This window comes from Kogia breviceps, chromosome 5 (assembly GCF_026419965.1).
Source record: "Kogia breviceps isolate mKogBre1 chromosome 5, mKogBre1 haplotype 1, whole genome shotgun sequence".
NCBI classification, from domain to species: domain Eukaryota; kingdom Metazoa; phylum Chordata; class Mammalia; order Artiodactyla; family Physeteridae; genus Kogia; species Kogia breviceps.
Genome location: NC_081314.1, coordinates 93,383,042 through 93,401,264, shown reverse-complemented (window position 1 = coordinate 93,401,264; position 18,223 = coordinate 93,383,042).

Here is an 18,223-nt window from a genome sequence, read left to right as displayed (position 1 = left end):
TATAGCTATGTTTGTTTTATTTTATACAATTGTCACTTTCCTATATAAAAGATATATTTTCTCCTTCTCCTGTTTTCTACTCTTCAAAATCAATTTGTGTTTCCCTATTTCTGTGTAACAGGATATACCTTAATTATCCAAATTACTTTTTATTATATAGGGACTATTTCTGTCTTTTGACTAGGAAGATCATATCCATGAGACCTCTTTATATTCCAGGAAGCATTAGGATCCACCCTATAAAGCTGGCATCATTGCTTTTATTGCCATGGAATCTGTCAGAGTCCTATTTGGAAAGCTGGGGTAAAAGCAGTTGACCACATTGGAGGAGTACTGAAGTAAAGTTTCATGAGCCCAGACCAACTATGAGGCTGAAGCTGTGCATGGGGGTGGGGGTATACTCAAACTAATTGGGAGGCAACCAAGGTCATACATATCTGGGAACAATGCAGTGTTTGTGAGTCACTCAGAAACAGGCACTAAGAAGAACCATACGGGGTTGGAGAGAACCATACATATCAGGATGAACAAGTGAGGATCTGGTCAAGCTATAGTTGGAATATAGATACACTTTCCTTTCACATCTGTGGAAGGAGGAGGGATGTGAACTCAGAAAATTGCATGTGGAGTGATTTTTGCCTCAAGAGTTGAGAGATGGTTTAGAATTCAGGAATTTCTCCTTCTCCTTTCCAGTGTTAATGGATCATTATTTTCAAAGTCACCTTAGAACACCCTGACAAGGAAATCCTGAGTGGCCAAAACTTGCACAGCATACCTATATAATATGTCTGAGAGTCTGTCTTTAAAAATATTCCGCTTAGAGGCTTTATTAAATTCCAATTGGATGACTTCTTAACTTCTGAGGTGATCCAGTCTTCAATAGTTTGATGGGGCTTCCCTGGTGGCGCAGTGGTTGAGAGTCCGCCTGCCGATGCAGGGGACACGGGTTCGTGCCCCGGTCTGGGAAGATCCCACATGCCGCGGAGCGGCTGGGCCCGTGAGCCATGGCCGCTGAGCCTGTGCGTCCGGAGCCTGTGCTCCGCAACGGGAGAGAACACAACAGTGAGAGGTCCGCGTACAACAACAAAAAAAATAGTTTGATGGACTTCATGAACATCATATGAGGAAGCTTTAACTTCTTGTTTAGGTAAACTTGAAAAATAGGTGATTTAGTATGGAACCACATCTAAATATTTCAAACTAAATTGGAAATAGGTAATCAAATCTTAATACGTCCTTATTTAATTACAATAAGATAACAACCACCCCATTGGTTATTTCTGTTTTTTGGACCTTCAGCCCTTGAGCCTACAGATATCCATAAATCTCCTTTCTCCGTGAAAACATCTTCACAATATAGGTTTGGAGTGAAAATAAAAGCAAGACACAGGAAAGGGTGATGAGTATACTAACCTATTAAGTAAAAAAGGGGTGAAAGCTAATATGTATTGCTACTTACTTATACATGTATAAAATATTTGGAAAGATATAAAAATGGAACAACAGTGTTTATTTGTTGGCGGTGGCAGGGGCACTGTGGAATGAGAACTTGGAAGATGGTGTAAGGGATTGGAAGGAAAAATAATTTTTCTAGTAAACATATACACATGCACATACACACGTGTATATACACATGCACACAAATATATGTGTATATATATAAATATATAATTTTAGCTTCATAAATATCTTACCTATTCAAAAATTTTTAAAAGTAGTGTTTAACAGTAATGTGAATTACTCCTTAATTAAAATTAAAGTGAAATAACTGTGAAAACCAAGTAGTGAAACAAGTATACGGTTGGGTGTTGAGATATTTGGATATAATAAATTTTAAGCATGGTGATTGAAAGCTCAGAAACATTGAAAAAATACAGTATTTGCCTAAAATCCCCGTCAGGTTTTAAGTACCTAATTCTAATGATTTATGGAGTTTAATAAATAAGACAAATCAGAAATGTAAATATGTTAGTGTACATCAAATTTATCATTTCATTTCTGCAAGAGTAATATGCTCTCTACTCAATGAATATTTGTTGAACAATAGAACCAACTCCATTAGTTTCTATACAAAAATTCCATTAAAATGCAAATTTACTGAGGACATTTCATCAAAACTAAATTTAAGATGGCTTTCTTTTTGGTAAACCAGTAATAGCTCCTCCTGGCAAACTTATCACTGTGTGAACACCAAATTTTAGTAAATGTAGACTGATTGTATGTGGAAAATTAGAATGTTCTGATTAACAAATCAGTTAAATGTGCATTCTGTGTGTATGGGTGATTTGCTTTAAATGTCTTACGTGAGATCTCCTGATTACAAAGTAGTTTATCAATTATCTTCTCAACTAGATTGGAACCAGTAAGGTGAGAATTTCATCTTCTCTCCCCTGGAATGCCCAATTCCACACGTTTGATTGTTGATGAAAAATGTGAGATGTAGTGAGAAGCAAGTTGACATAAAGCAACTGTATGATTGCCCATGATTTAACGGACTTAGAAAATTTTGATCAAACATAGAAACATCAAGGGACAATTTTGAAGCAAGGCTCTTTCTCTTGCCAGTTCTCTAGGGGTACTTTCCATTCCTTGCTTTGAACTTGGAGATGAGTCAGTAGAGCAAAAGAAATCAGAGTATTTGGGCAAGGCCCCAACCAAACCACCTTCTCCTCATTGATTTTTCCAAAGCCAACTCCTAGAGGCTAGCCTACTGGCACTCATGACTAGCTCCATGTTATCATCCACTTAAGGGCCTACAGTCCAGCAGTTTGGCCACATATTATTACCAACCATCATTCTGCTGTAACAATCCTGCTGTAACAATCATTCTGCTGAGTACAGTAGACTGTACTTGGTTTTCACCAGGCAAGAGTTAACCTAATTTGTTTCTAATCTAATTATGTTTAATGATATAGTCACATTACATGCAGAAGTTCAGTGGGGGAACTTTATTACTTGTTAATAATGTCGAATCATAACCAAATCAATTTCAGGTAACAACGCCTGATATGAGAAAAGTTCCCTTTTATTTCAGTCATTGCTGAATAAAAATTTGACAGTGGTTTAAATTCATACTGTTAGTGCAGAAACGGTTTTTAGAGAGTATCTGGTCCAGATTTTCAAACAAGAGATGAGCAGCTTGGGGAAGTTGAGCTCCCTCAGTGCATTTATGACTCTGTGATACAAGTAAAAATAGAAGGTAGGTCTCCCAACTCCTTCAGTTCTACAAATACTGATTTTTTTCCTATACTATACTATATTATACTGTACTTTCTAGCAACAAAATCTAAAATAAGCAACAAAATTAAATGGCACAATTATGATCATTTAAAGAAGAAAATGTGTGAACACATTATTTTAATTTGCTTATGTATACTATTTCCAGTTATACTGAAGAGTAAAATGCAAGCATATTAGGAGAAAAACGAAACAGAATGTTTTTCGCTTTCATGATAATGTTTAGTGTTTCATAATTTTGATATTACTGTTTCAAAAAGAATTTAAGTGGGGCTTATTCTTAAATTGCCAGTTATTAAAATGTGTATACAATTTCTATTACGGCATTAATAGAAAAGGCTGGTGTTTAAATGTTGGTGATAAAGATGAATAGTTCTCATAACTAATTTCTGAACCATGTGTTTCTTTCAAATTCCATGGGTGTACTAATATAGCTCTCTGCATGTTATATTTCAGAGGTGTATCTTAGAATAATTGTTTCGTGTATGTTCAAGACACACAAGCAAAATTCAGTATAATAAAGAGATTCTTATAGCACAGATACATTAGACATGCAAGTCTCTTATAGGTAAGGACAGGGTGAATTCAGTTGAAATTATGATTCAAGATTCCATTCATAAACACTATCAGTGCTAACATGCTTTCTAAGCTTCAGTAGTCTGAATAGTTTATAGCAGTCATTGCAAAAGAATCATTTCTTCTTTAAATGGAGAAATATTGCAGACTCAAGAGTTCTTTTCCTTCTGGAACTGTTACTCTTATGAGATAAATATAAATGTGTTTCTTTAATGATGTACACAAGCAATTTCAAATAAAATGGGAGTTCTGCAGAGAGATTGAACAGAAAGTAGACCCTATCATGGTTTAACTAAATGGAGCTCAGTATCTGAAAAGATGTCACTCTTATGATCAGTATGAACTTGAACAGATTTTCAACTTTTGCAAAATAATATAACCCAAGACATTACCCAGTTAACAGGGAGTTTTCTAGCAGTCAGTATATACACCATAATAATTTTTTATCTCTACTCAAAGATGGAAGATGGTCTCTGTTCCCATGCCTGATGTAAACTGCAGAAAATAAGATGATTCACTGTGAAGAGAAGTTTGGTGATATGTTAGGAGGAAAAAGCCATGTTGGGTGAAATTAACTCTGACAAATAATACAAATAACTTCTATCAGGAGACTACTCAGGGCAAAGTGCCAATGAAGAAAAAATTTTAACTAGAAAAACATTTCTTATTATAGCAACAAAAAAGAGATAATTTTCACCTGCTGTGAAAATACAAAGTTAAAGAACTCTATTAAGACATAGCATGTGTAGTGTAGTGGTTCACATCCATTAAGTGGACTCCCAATCATTGTAGTATGATTATCATACTTAGTTCCTGTACATAAAATATTTTGAGGATATTATTATCCTTTTTTTTTTTTTGGAGATTAGAAATCTGAGTCGTAGGGAGTGTAAATCATTTACGTAAGGCCGTGCAGCTATTGACTGGAAGAGGTGAGGTTCAAATCCAGAGAATCAGATGCCACTGCCAACCACTTGATCTCTAAAATATGCTGGTTTCTGCAATCTTTAAATGATTAAATAGAGACCCATATGCTAAAAATGTTAGGAACTACAGACTGGGAAGAAAAACTTTAGAGTCAGAGAAACCTGGTTTGAATTCCATTTCCGTCACTTGCTAGAACATATTGAGGAACTTAATTAATTATTGGACTCTCAGTTTTTTCCTATATGGATTTACTCCTGGTTATCAATATTTATTCTCAGTGCACTCTAGGAAATGTGAATGATCACTTTTAGATTCAAGAAAGGATGTAGACACAAATGTTGAAGCCGCAAAAATAATATGTTTCAGAGCATGAAAGATGTAGGTAGAGTTGAATTTATATTTCACAAGGATTAAAAAAACTTGGCTACGTACTAAATTTTCATTCTTCTCTCCTGCTTACATTTATATTTTATATTAAAATAATTCTGCATTAACTTTTTATATGAAAGTTTTTTTTAAATTCTAATTTTTTAACTGCCTTCTTAGGATTTTGCCCTGTTCCATTATTTTTTATCTTCAGTTTATTGGATATAGACAAAATAAAACGACAGTTGATTTTTTTTAACATCTTTATTGGAGTATAATTGCTTTACAGTGGTGTGTTAGATTCTGCTGTATAATAAAGTGAATCAGCTATATATCCCCATATCTCCTCCCTCTTGCATCTCCCTCCCACCTTCCCTATCCCACTGCTCTAGGTGGACACAAAGCACTGAGCTGATCTCCCTGTGCTATGTGGCTGCTTCCCACTAGCTATCTATTTTACATTTGGTAGTGTACATATGTCCGTGCTACTCTCTCACTTTTTCCCAGCTTACCCTTCCCCAACCCCATGCCCTCAAGTCCATTCTCTATGTCTGCGTCTGTACTCCTGTCCTGCCCCTCCGTTCTTCAGAACCTTGTTTTTTTCTTTAGATTCCATATATATGTGTTAGCATATGGTATTTGTTTTCCTCTTTCTGACTTACTTCACTCTATATGACAGTTTCTAGGTCCATCCACCTCAATAAAAATAATTCAGTTTCGTTTCTTTTTATGGCTGGGTAACATTCCATTGTATATAGGTGCCACATCTTCTTTATCCATTCATCTGTCGATGGACACTTAGGTACCTTCCATGTCCTAGTTATTGTAAATAGAGCTACAATGAACATTGCGGTACATGACTCTTTTTGAATTATGGTTTTCTCTGGGTATAAACCCAGTAGTGGGATTGCTGGGTTGTATAGTAGTTCTATTTTTAGTTTTCTGAGGAACATCCATACTGTTCTCCACACTGGCTGTATCAATTTACATTCACACCAACAGTGCAAGAGGGTTCCTTTTTCTCCACACCCTCTCCAGCATTTATTGTTTGTAGATTTTTGATGATGGCCATTCTGACCGGTGTGAGATTATAATTCATTGTACTTTTGATTTGCATTTCTCTAATAATTAGTGATGTTGAGCATCCTTTCATGTGTTGGTTGACAATCTGTATATCTTTGGAGAAATGTCTATTTAGGTCTTCTGCCCATTTTTGGATTGGGTTGTTTGTTTTATTGATATTGAGCTGCATGAGCTGCCTGTATATTTTGGAGACTAATCCTTTGTCAGTTGCTTCATTTGCAAATATTGTCTGCCATTCTGAGGGTTGTCTTTTCATCTTGTTAATGGTTTCCTTTGCTGTGCAAAAGCTTTTAAGTTTCATTAGGTCCCATTTGTTTATTTTTGTATTTATTTCCATTTCTCTAGGAGGTGGGTCAAAAAGGATCTTGCTGTGATTTATGTAAGAGTGTTCTGCCTATGTTTTCCTCTAAGAGTTTTATAGTGTCTGGCCTTATATTTAGGTCTCTAATCCATTTTAAGTTTTTTTTTTTGTATGGTATTAGGGAGTGTTCTAATTTCATTCTTTTACATGTAGCTGTCCAGTTTTCCCAGCACCACTTCTTGAAGAGACTGTCTTTCCTCCATTGTATATCCTTGCCTCCTTTGTCATAGATTAGTTGACCATAGGTGTGTGGGTTTATCTCTGGGCTTTCTATCCTGTTCCATTGACCTATATTTCTGTTTTTGTGCCAGTACTGTACTGTCTTGATTGCTGTAGCTTTGTAGTATAGTCTGAAGTCAGGGAGTCTGATTCCTCCATATCTGTTTATTTCCCTCAAGATTGCTTGGGCTATTCGGGGTCTTTTGTGTCTCCCTACAAATTTTAAGATTTTTTGTTCTAGCTCTGTAAAAAAATGCCATTGGTAATTTGATAGGGATTACATTGAATCTGTAGATTACTTTGGGTAATATAGTCATTTTCACAATATTGATTCTTTCAATCCAAGAACATGGTATATCTCTCCATCTGTTTGTGTCATCTTTAATTTCTTTCATCAGTGTCTTATAGTTTTCTTCATACAGGTCTTTTGTCTTTTTATGTAGGTTTATTTCTAGGTATTTGATTCTTTTTGTTTCAATGGTAAATGGGAGTTTCCTTACTTTCTCCTTCAGATATTTAATCATTAGTGTATAGGAATGCAAGATATTTCTGTGCATTAATTTTGTATCCTGCTACTTTACCAAATTCATCAATTAGCTCTAGTAGTTTTCTGGTAGCATCTTTAGGATTCTCTATTTATAAAATCATGTCATCAGCAAACAGTGACAGCTTTACTTCTTTTCTGATTTGGATTCATTTTATTTCTTTTTCTTTTCTGATTGCTGTGGCTAACACTTCCAAAACTATGTTGAATAATAGTGATGAGAGTGGGCAGCCTTGTCTTGTTCCTGATATTAGTGGAAATGGTTTCAGTTTTTCACCATTGAGAATGATGTTGGCTGTGGATTTGTCATATATGGCCTTTATTTTGTTGAGGTAAGTTCCCTCTATGCCTACTTTCTGAAGAGTTTTTATCATAAATGGGTGCTCAATTTTGTTGAAAGCTTTTTCTGCATCTATTGAGATGATCATATGGTTTTTCTCCTTCACTTTGTTAATATGGTTTATCACATTGATTGATTTGTATATATTGAGGAATCCTTGCATTCCTGGAATAAACCCCACTTGATCATGGTGTATGATCCTTTTAATGTGCTGTTGGATTCTGTATGCTAGTATTTAGTTGAGGATTTTTGCATCTATGTTCATCAGTGATTTTGGCCTGTAGTTTTCTCTCTTTGTGACATCTTTGTCTGGTTTTAGTATGAGGGTGATGGTGGCTTCTAGAATGAGTTTGGGAGTGTTCCTCCCTCTGCTATATTTTGGAAGAGTTTGAGAAGGATAAGTGTTAGCTCTTCTCTAAATGTTTGATAGAATTCGCCTGTGGAGCCACTTGGTCCTGGGCTTTTGTTTGTTGGAAGATTTTTAATCACAGTCTCAATTTCAGTGCTTGTGATTGGTCTGTTTATATTTTCTAATTCTTCCTGGTTCAGTCTTGGAAGATTGTGCTTTTCTAAGAATTTGTTCATTTCTTCCAAGTTGTCCATTTTATTGGCATAGAGTTGCTTGTAGTAAGGATGTCTCATGATCCTTTATATTTTTTCAGTGTCAGTTTTTACTTTTCCTTTTTCATTTCTAATTCTATTGATTTGAGTCGTCTTTTTTTTCTCAATGAGTCTGCCTAGTGGTTTATCAATTTTGTTTATCTTCTCAAAGAATCACCTTTTAGTTTTATTGATCTTTGCTATTGTTTCCTTCCTCTCTTTTTCATTTATTTCTGATCTGATCTTAATGATGTCTTTCCTTCTGCTGACTTTGGGGTGTTTTTGTTATTCTTTCTCTAATTGCTTTAGGTCTAAGGTTAGGTTGTTTATTTGAGTTGTTTCTTGTTTCTTGAGGTAGGATTATATTGCTATAAACTTCCCTCTTAGAACTGCTTTTGCTGAATCGCATAGGTTTTGTCATGTTTTCACTGTCATTTGTTTCTAGATATTTTTTGATTTGATGTATTCAGTGATCTCTTGGTTATTTATTAGTGTATTTTTTAGCCTCCATGTGTTTGTATTTTTTATAGATTTTTTTTCCTGTAATTGATATCTAGTCTCAGAGTGTGTGGTCAGAAAAGGTACTTGATATGATTTCAATTTTCTTAAATTTAACAAGGCTTGATTTGTGACCCAGGATATGATCTATCCCGGAGAATGTTCCATGAGCACTTGAGAAGAAAGTATAATCTGCTGTTTTTGGATGGAATGTCCTATAAATATCAATTAAGTCCATCATGTTTAATGTATCATTTTAAGCTTGTGTTTCCTTATTTATTTTCATTTTGGATGATCTGTCCATTAGTGAAAGTGGGGTGTTAATGTCCCGTACTATGATTGCGTTATTGTCAATTTCTCCTTTTATGGCTCTTAGCATTTGCCAAATGTATTGAGGTGCTCCTATGTTGGCTGCATAAATATTTACAATTGTTATATCTTCTTCTTGTATTGATCCCTTGATCATTATGTCATGTCCTTCTTTGCCTCTTGTAATAGTCTTTGTTTTAAATTCTATTTTGTCTTATATGAGAATTGCAACTCCAGCTTTCTTTTGATTTCCATTTGCATGGAATATCTTTTTCCATCCCCTCACCTTCAGTCTTTATGTGTCCCTAGTTCTGAAGTGGGTCTTTTGTAGACAGCATATATACAGGTCTAGTTTTTGTATCCATTCAGCTAGTCTATGTCTTTTGGTTGGAGCATTTAATCCATTTACATTTAAGGTAGTTATCAATATGTATGTTCCCATTACCATTTTCTTAATTGCTTTGGGTTTGTCATTATAAGTCTTTTCCTTCTTTTGTGTTTCCTGCCTAGAGAAGTGCCTTTAGCATTTGTTTTAAGCTGGTTTGGTGGTGCTGAATTATCTTAACTTTTACTTTCCTGTAAAGGTTTTAATTTCTCCATCAGATCTGAATGAGATCCTTTCTGGGTAGAGTAATCTTGGTTGTAGGTTTTTCCCTTTCATCATTTTGGATATGTCCTGCCACTCCCTTCTGGCTTGCAGAGTTTCTGCTGAAAGATCAGCTATTAACCTTATGGGGATTCCCTTGTGTGTGAATTGTTCTTTTCCCTTGCTGCTTTTAATATGTTTTCTTTGTATATAATTTTTGATAGTTTGATTAATATGTTTCTTGGCATGTTTCTCCTTGGATTTATCCTGTATGGGACTCTCTGTGCTTCCTGGACTTGATTGACTATTTCCTTACCCATATTAGGGCAGTTTTCAACTGTAATCTCTTCAAATATTTTCTCAGTCCCTTTTTTTTTCTCTTCTTTTCCAGGACCCCTATAATTTGGATGTTGGTGTGTTTAATGTTGTCCCAGAGGTCTCTGAAATAGTCCTCAATTCTTTTCATTCTTTTTTCTTTATTTTGCTCTGCAGTAGTTATTTTCACTATTTTATCTTCCAGGTCACTTATCAGTTCTTCTGACTCAGTTATTTTGTTATTGATTCCTTCTAGGGAATTTTTAATTTCATTTATTGTGTTTTTCATCATTGTTTGTTTGCTCTTTAGTTCTTCTATGTCCATGTTAAACGTTTCTTATATTTTCTCCGTCCTATTTCCAAGATTTTGGATCATTTTAAATATTATTACTCTGAATTCTTTTTCAGGTAGACTGCCTATTTCCTCTTCATTTGTTAAGTCTTGTGTGTTTTTACCTTGATCCTTCTTCTGCTGTTTATTTCTCTGTCTTCTCATTTTGCTTGCCTTACTGTGTTTGGGGTCTCCTTTTCACAGGCTGCAGGTCTGTAGTTCCCATTGTTTTCAATGTCTGCTCCCATGGGTAAGGTTGGTTCAGTGGGTTGTCTAGGCTTCCTGGTGGAGGGGACTGGTGCCTGTGTTCTGGTGGATGAGGCTAGAACTTGTCTTTCTGGTGGGCAGCACCACGTCCGATGGTGTGTTATAGGTGTCTGTGAACTTAGTATGACTTTAGGCAGGCTCTCTGCTAATGGGTGTGGTTTCGTTCCTGTCTTGCTAGTTGTTTGGCATAGGGTGTCCAGCACTGTAGCTTCTGGTCGTTGAGTGGAGCTCGGTCTTAGCATTGAGAGGGAGATCTCTGGGAGAGCTTTGCGCGTTTGATATTATGTGGGGCTGGGAGGTCTCATGTGGACCAATGCCCTGATGTCAACTCTCCCACGTCAGAGGCTCAGGCCTGACAGCCGGCCAGAGCACCAAGACCCTGTCACCCACATGGCTCAGAAGAAAAGGATGAAAGAAAGAAAAAATAAATAAATAAAATAAAATGAAGTTATTAAAATGGAAAGAATTATTAAAAATAAAAAAGTTTAAAAGTAATAAATAAATAGAAAGAGAGAAAGAAGAGAGCAACTAAACCAAAAAATAAATACACCAGTGATAAGAAGTGCTAAAAACTATACTAAAATAAAAAGAAAAACGACAGTCAGAACCCTGGGACAAATGGTAAAGCAAAGCTGTACAGTCAAAATCACACAACGAAGCATACACATACACACTCCCAGAAAGAGGAAAAGAAAAAAAAAGTATATATATATATATATATATATATATAAAGAAGAGAGCAACCAAATCAGTAAACAATTCTACCAATGATAATAAGCTCTAAATACTAAAGTAAGATAAACATAACACCAGAAACAAATTAGATACAGAAAGCAACCCCCAAGTCTACATTTGCTCCCAAAGTCCACTGCCTCAATTTTGGGATGATTCGCTGTCTATTCAGGTATTCCACAGTTGCAGTGTACATCAAGTTGACTGTGGAGATTCAATCTGCTGCTGCTGAGGCTACTGGGAGAGATTTCCCTTTCTCTTCTTTGTTCACACAGCTCCTGGGGTTTAGCTTTGGATTTGGCCCTGCCTCTGCATGTAGGTCACTTGACGGTGTCTGTTCTCCACCCAGATAGGATGGGATTAATGGAGCAGATGATTAGGGGGCTCTGGCTCACTCAGGCTGGGGGAGGGAGGGGTGTGGACTGTGGGGTGAGCCTCCGATGGCAGAGGCTGGCATGATGTTGCAACAGCCTGATGCATGCCATGTGTTCTCCCCAGGATGTTGTCCCTGGATCAAGGGACCCTGGTAGTGGCAGGCTGCATAGGCTCTGGGAGGGAAGGTGTGGATAGTGACATGTGCTTGCACACAGGTTTCTTGGTGGCAGCAGCAGCTGCCTTAGCGTCTCGTGCCCACCTCTGGGGTCCAGGCTGATAGCCGGGCTTGCAGCCATCTCTGGAGCTCCTTTAAGCAGTGCTCTTAATCCCCTCTCCTCGCGCACTAGGAAACAAAGAGGCAAAAAAAAGTCTCTTGCCTCTTCGGCAGCTCCAGACTTTCCCAGACTCCCTCCTGGCCAGCTGTGGTGCAGTAGCCCCCTTCAGGCTGTGTTCACACAGCAAACCCCAGTCCTCTCCCTGGGATCAGACCTCCGAAACCTGAGCCTCAGCTCCCAGCCCCCGCCCACCCCAGAGGGTGAACAGACAAGCCTCTCAGGCCGGTGAGTGCTGGTCAGCACCTATCCTCTGTATGGGAATCTCTCCGCTTTGCCCTCCGCACCCCTGTGGCTGCACTCTCCTCCATGGCTCTGAAGCACCCCCCTCATCTCTGCCAGTGACAGGGCTTCCTAGTGTGTGGAAACTTTTCCTCCCTCTCAGCTCCCTTGCTGAGGTGCAGGTCCTGTTTCTATTCTTTTGTCTCTGTTTTTCCTTTTTTCTTTTACCCTACCCTGGCACGTGGGGAGTTTATTGCCTTTTCGGCAGTCTGAGGTCTTCTGCCAGCGTTCAGTAGGTGTTCTGTAGGAGTTGTTCCACACTTAGATTTATTTCTGATGTATTCGTGGAGAGGAAGGTGAAATCCATGTCTTACTCCTCCGCCATCTTGAAGGCATCCCCTGACAGTTAATTATTATAGATGTGAAACTGCTAAGTGTCCATGAAGCAATCTCTTTTTATTATCTACATTACAGTGGAAGGAAAAATGTTCATATATAAACTGAGTATAAGCCAATGACATGCAAACTTATTACAGTAGCGTCAACAAACTAAAAATTTGCTTCCATATATTACACTTTAATTTTGTTTTGGTTCCATCTATTTTGTCTCATGATGTATAAATGACTTAATTTTATCTCAAATCTAAGAAAAACTTTTTCAGATTTTTTTTATGATCTGAAGAGAGCAGTGGTTTGAATATCTTATTTTGCTTGTTAAATTACAAAACTTGCAAATTTAAATCAAATGTCTCACATCTAAATAAATATTTGTGATTTTACTTTATAAACAATAATTTTTAAAAAATTGTGACTCTTTGTAAGATGCAACAATCTTTGAAATTATTTTGGAAGGTTAAATATAACTTTATTGAAATAAAATGACAGAAATAAAATAAAATAAATGGTTTTTCCCAGATCAGGAAATTTTCTAATATAATTTTAATTGGCTTGACATTGAATTCTGCCAATGAAAGTCTTATATTAAATTAAAGAATTTTATTTCTTTCAAATTTATTCTAAACTTTTGTATATGTGTATACCAAACATACACAAACATATGCATTTATATATTTTTTTTCCCTTGGAGAAAATATATTTATTTCCATGATATAGATATTATATATATATAAGGAATAGTTGCCCAGTTCTGATCTGAAAATAAATTGAAAATAGAATGGTGAAAACTTTCAGAAATCTGTAACTAGGCTTTGAACAGCTCTTCCATAGCTGCTCAAGGCAAATAATGCTTGTGTTAGTATCTAAGTCAGATGTAACAAAGGAGAAATGCTCAAAATACTATGATGTTGTTACAATTTGTTACAACAAAAGGGAAATTTCACATCTCCTTAGCTTTACGGAAAAAGCCAAATAAAACAAAAATGCTGAAGTTGGACTTAAAAACAAGAACACAGCCCTTCCCTACAATCATATAAGAGAGGCATTTTGAGAGCAGGTGTTCAGTGGCTTGCATTTAGCTAAATTTGGTTCAGTCAATGGCTCACTGTTGAGAAAAGTTGACCTAGTCAGTTTTTAAAGTAGTGCTTTTTGAATACTAGAGCCCAGGGTGAATTTGACCAGATAACACACATTAATGGCATAGTTTTTTATTTAAGTATTTTTTTTCTATGACTTGCTCAGTTATTGCAAAAAGCAGCAAATACATCTAAATTTTACTTATCCATCCTCCTTTATCCACAACTTCTCTAACGTTTTCTATGCTTATTCAGTTGGCTACAAGACTGTGTGTGTGTCCGTCTGGCTGCATGATAATAGCAGATTGGTTGTTGTATTCATCACCTTTGTTTTCTCAGTGATTTCAGTGTTTAAGCCACCAGTGATTTCCACTGTCTCCCCATGGTCATGTGTTGGAGTGGTAACCAGAATAGCTGATTTGTATTAACTGCAACAAAGTGTGTTTTCTAGAACATGCTTGGTGGCCTTTCAGTTGTTTTATTGGCTGGACTTCATAATGTTTTTCTCTAGCACAGAGTGCACAGTTTCTCACCATCCTGAACCACTGTACATATAAACAACAGACTGATCTACTGTCATCTGTAGAGCAGCCAGAGTACATCCATACGTTACACCAACTGTTTCACCACCCTTAATTCTAACCCACCTGCCTTTCATTACTTTTGATCTGAGTACACACCTACTTGGTTTCTTGCTTCTGCTCCCTTTCAGGATGGATTGATATTCCTCCTCTTCTAAGGTGTTTCTCATGTCTAACCCAGTGATTAGCATTTTAACACCTGTCCCCTTGATGCGTTCATTTCTTGTACAACTCTGCCTCTCAATTTATTAATCTGTTCTCTGAAACATTTCTTTTCTCTTTTTTGGGTGTGTGCTCTTCAAGTTCATTAAGTTATATCCAGAGCCATGAAAATAGACTCTCACTCTTCTTCCAGAGAACATTCTGGAAAAGGGTGTGTCCTTTTTTTTTTAATTGGAACCACAGCCCACTAGACTGTAATACCAGGGTCTATTTCTCACAGATCTCTTCAGCTTTCCTATGTTAGGCTAATAAGGGAATTCTGCCTGTAAGATCATCTAAATCTACGAATTGTGCTCCTCTTTCCTCTGTAAATATCTACAATTATTTAACAAAAACCAAACTGCCAATTCATAAAATATTCATTAGCAACTTCTACACAGTGCAACATCCTTCAATTCTCTTTTGTAGACACATATACAGTTATACTAATCATGTTCTTTTTATTATTTGTTTCCATCAATTCATTCAGGAAAAACCTATATTAAGCGTACCCTTTTAGTTGCTATTGCTTTCTGAGTAATTGCGTCATGCCAGACATTTTGATAAGTGTTTTATAAAAATCATATTTAATTTTCTCAATAGTCCTACAAGATAGGTTGTAGTAGTAGTAGCAATAGTACTTCCTTTTTCATGATATGAAGACTGAAACTAACGTGATTAAATATCTTGTCCAAATTTACACTACCAGTAAGGAGACATGCCAAGCCTCCAATTCAAGAGTGTATAATTCTGCAATGTTAACCAATAATGTATGTGACCTAAATAATGTATGTGGGGCTTCCCTGGTGGTGCAGTGTTTGAGAGTCCGCCAGCTGATGTGGGGGACAAGGGTTCGTGCCCCGGTCCAGGAGGATCCCACATGCCGTGGAGCGGCTGGGCCCATGAACCATGGCCGCTGAGCCTGCGCGTCCGGAGCCTGTGCTCTGCAATGGGATAGGCCACAGCAGTGAGAGGCCCACGTACCGAAAAAAAAAAAAAAAAAAAAAAATGTATGTGACCTAAGCCTTATTTTGAAAGTGTAAAAACCTGTCTGGGATTGCAAGAATGAATATCAGTAAGACTGAAAAAAGGAAAAAGCAGTTCTGCCATTAATCAGAATGGGTAGGAGGTTGGACACAGACAAAGCTAATCCCCAAATTAACAGAAAAATTATTTCCCCGAGGCCATGCAGTAAAATGCCATAACAAGCCTCTCTTTGTATAACTTTTGCTTGCGTACCAGTGATGCTCCCAGAGTTCTCTGTTTTCCTCATCTATTACTGAGGACATCTAATTGCTAAAATGCTGTCATCTCATGACAGCACCCAATTCCTAGTGAATCCTCGTTCTCTTAATCCCACCTAAAACCAGCAGCTAATCCGGAATTAATGCCCTCTTCCCTTAGACACTTTTCATTCAGCAGTAACCAAAAATCATTCAGCAGTAACCAAAACCTTTCAAAAGATGCTTCCTTGCTCCCTCTTGTCGTGTGGCATTTCAGAGCTCCTCTGGAGTGCCCTCCTTTGCTGCATCAAGTTAATACATCTGATTTTATCAGACTTCAAATTTGTGCCTGGTGGTCTTTGGCTGATTAAGCTTTTAACAATGCATAGTGAATTAATACACATAAGTAATTCCCAGAGGAAGAAAAACAAATAGCCATTAAATATTAGAAAGAATGCTTAGTGCCTCTTTTAATAAAAACACAAATTAAAATGGTATGACACTCTATCAATTTGGTAAAGATACTTAAAACTTTTAAGGATTCTGTATTATCAAGAGAAGACAGGTACGTAGTACAAGTACCGGGTAGTAAAGGAGAGGAGGCCTGGATACTGTCACACAGGCAGGTGGAGTTATATGTTACTTCAAATTCCTTCAAATTTTCTGGAATGAACTTTGGACTTAAAATATTCATTTGTAATCTAACTTTTAATAAGTTATTGAAAAAAAAATGATAAAGGTACACAAAAAATTTACTAGGATATTCATGGCAGCACTTGCAGAAAACAATGATATAAATGCCTCCAAAGAGACATTTAGTTAAACAAGTGATGGTACATGTGTAAAACAGAATTCTGTGCCAACAAAAAGCCTTTTGTAAATTAATATTTAGTGACATAATATGCTGCTACATTAAAAAGGTAATTTATTAAGCAATACATACAGGACATCAAAATTTCATTAAAAATTTTAGATGTGTGCATGCATATATAGGTATTTATAGAAAAGATATTAATCAAAATGCTCTTAAAGGCTTGGGTGGCAGAATAATAGGTGTCATCCTCTTTCTTGTACCTTGTGCACACATATTCCTTTATAAAGCAAAATATGAATATGGTGTGTAATGAATCTGAAATCCATAAACATTGTCATTGTTTCAGGCAAAAGAATGTTAGTAGCCAATATTTTCACTATTTCTTATTGGCTTGCGATTGGCTATAGTTAATAATACTTATATCATACGTCTGATACTTCATTCCACAAATCCGATACCCTCGATACATCAGACTACATTTTTTATGTGAAAAGAAGGAAAAAGAATGGAATAAGTTAGGGCTTCCCTGGTGGCGCAGTGGTTGAGAATCCGCCTGCCGATGCAGGAGACACGGGTTCGTGCCCTGGTCCGGGAAGATCCCACATGCCGCGGAGCAACTAAGCCCGTGAGCCATGGCCGCTAGGCCTGCGTGTCCGGAGCCTGTGCTCCGCAACGGGAGAGGCCACAACAGTGAGAGGCCCGCATACCGCAAAAAAAAAAAAAAAAAAAAAAAAAAAAAAGAATGGAATAAGTTAACAGACAAAGGTCAGTGAAGTTCAAGCCCTTTAACCCAAAGCTAATCCATAGATTAGAGCAAATACATTCCTTTCCATAGACTTGATTTAATACCTTAGATGACCAGAGAAATGGCTTTAACATGGTACAAAACATACACTGCTGGAAAACTTCCTCCTGTTTACCCTCTCCACCTACACCCCCACTTCCCTAGGGGAGACCAGACCACCTAGACACAAGTTATCAGTAGAGGCTGACATGAAAGCTAAAGCCCCTTGTGTCTGCCTGTCCTATAACAACAAAGAATAACTGAAGTACCTTTGGTTAAATACAGGTGACTCTCCTCAATTTCTCATGAAAACATCCTTCTTGAGTTACCCCTTCACAAAGAAAGATGGCAGGTGTGGAGGGCCTGAAGGTGACCCTGACAACTGAAGATATAGAATTTCTGACTGTCATTTAGCTACAACCCTTTAATGACTGCTAACTCAACCATGGCATTCAACAGTACTGAAGACATTTTAATATATTTCATCTCACTTTTGAGTATTTAATAGTATTAATATTGATTGAAGAATATAGTTATAAAATGCTAGATAATAGATAAATAATATTTTTATGTTATTCCCTACCAAACTGTGTCCATGAGCCCATATTACTCTCAGGATATGAATAAATATAACCATGTGCCTATAATTACTACTTCTCCCATGTTAGCACATGACAGCCACTCAATAAAGTTTATTTTAATGAATTTAGTTATGTTCATATCTCATGCATGATTTGTCATGGTAAATAATTTGTAATATATTTAATTTATAGGCATGTCATTCTCAGTTTACAATAAATGCTTTTATTCTCATTATAATATATACATAATTGTATTGTTTAATACATGGAAAATATAGAAAATTATGAGACCAAAATTTTCCACAATCCCATCAGCCCCTACTTTCCCCCAAATCTGCAATTAACTT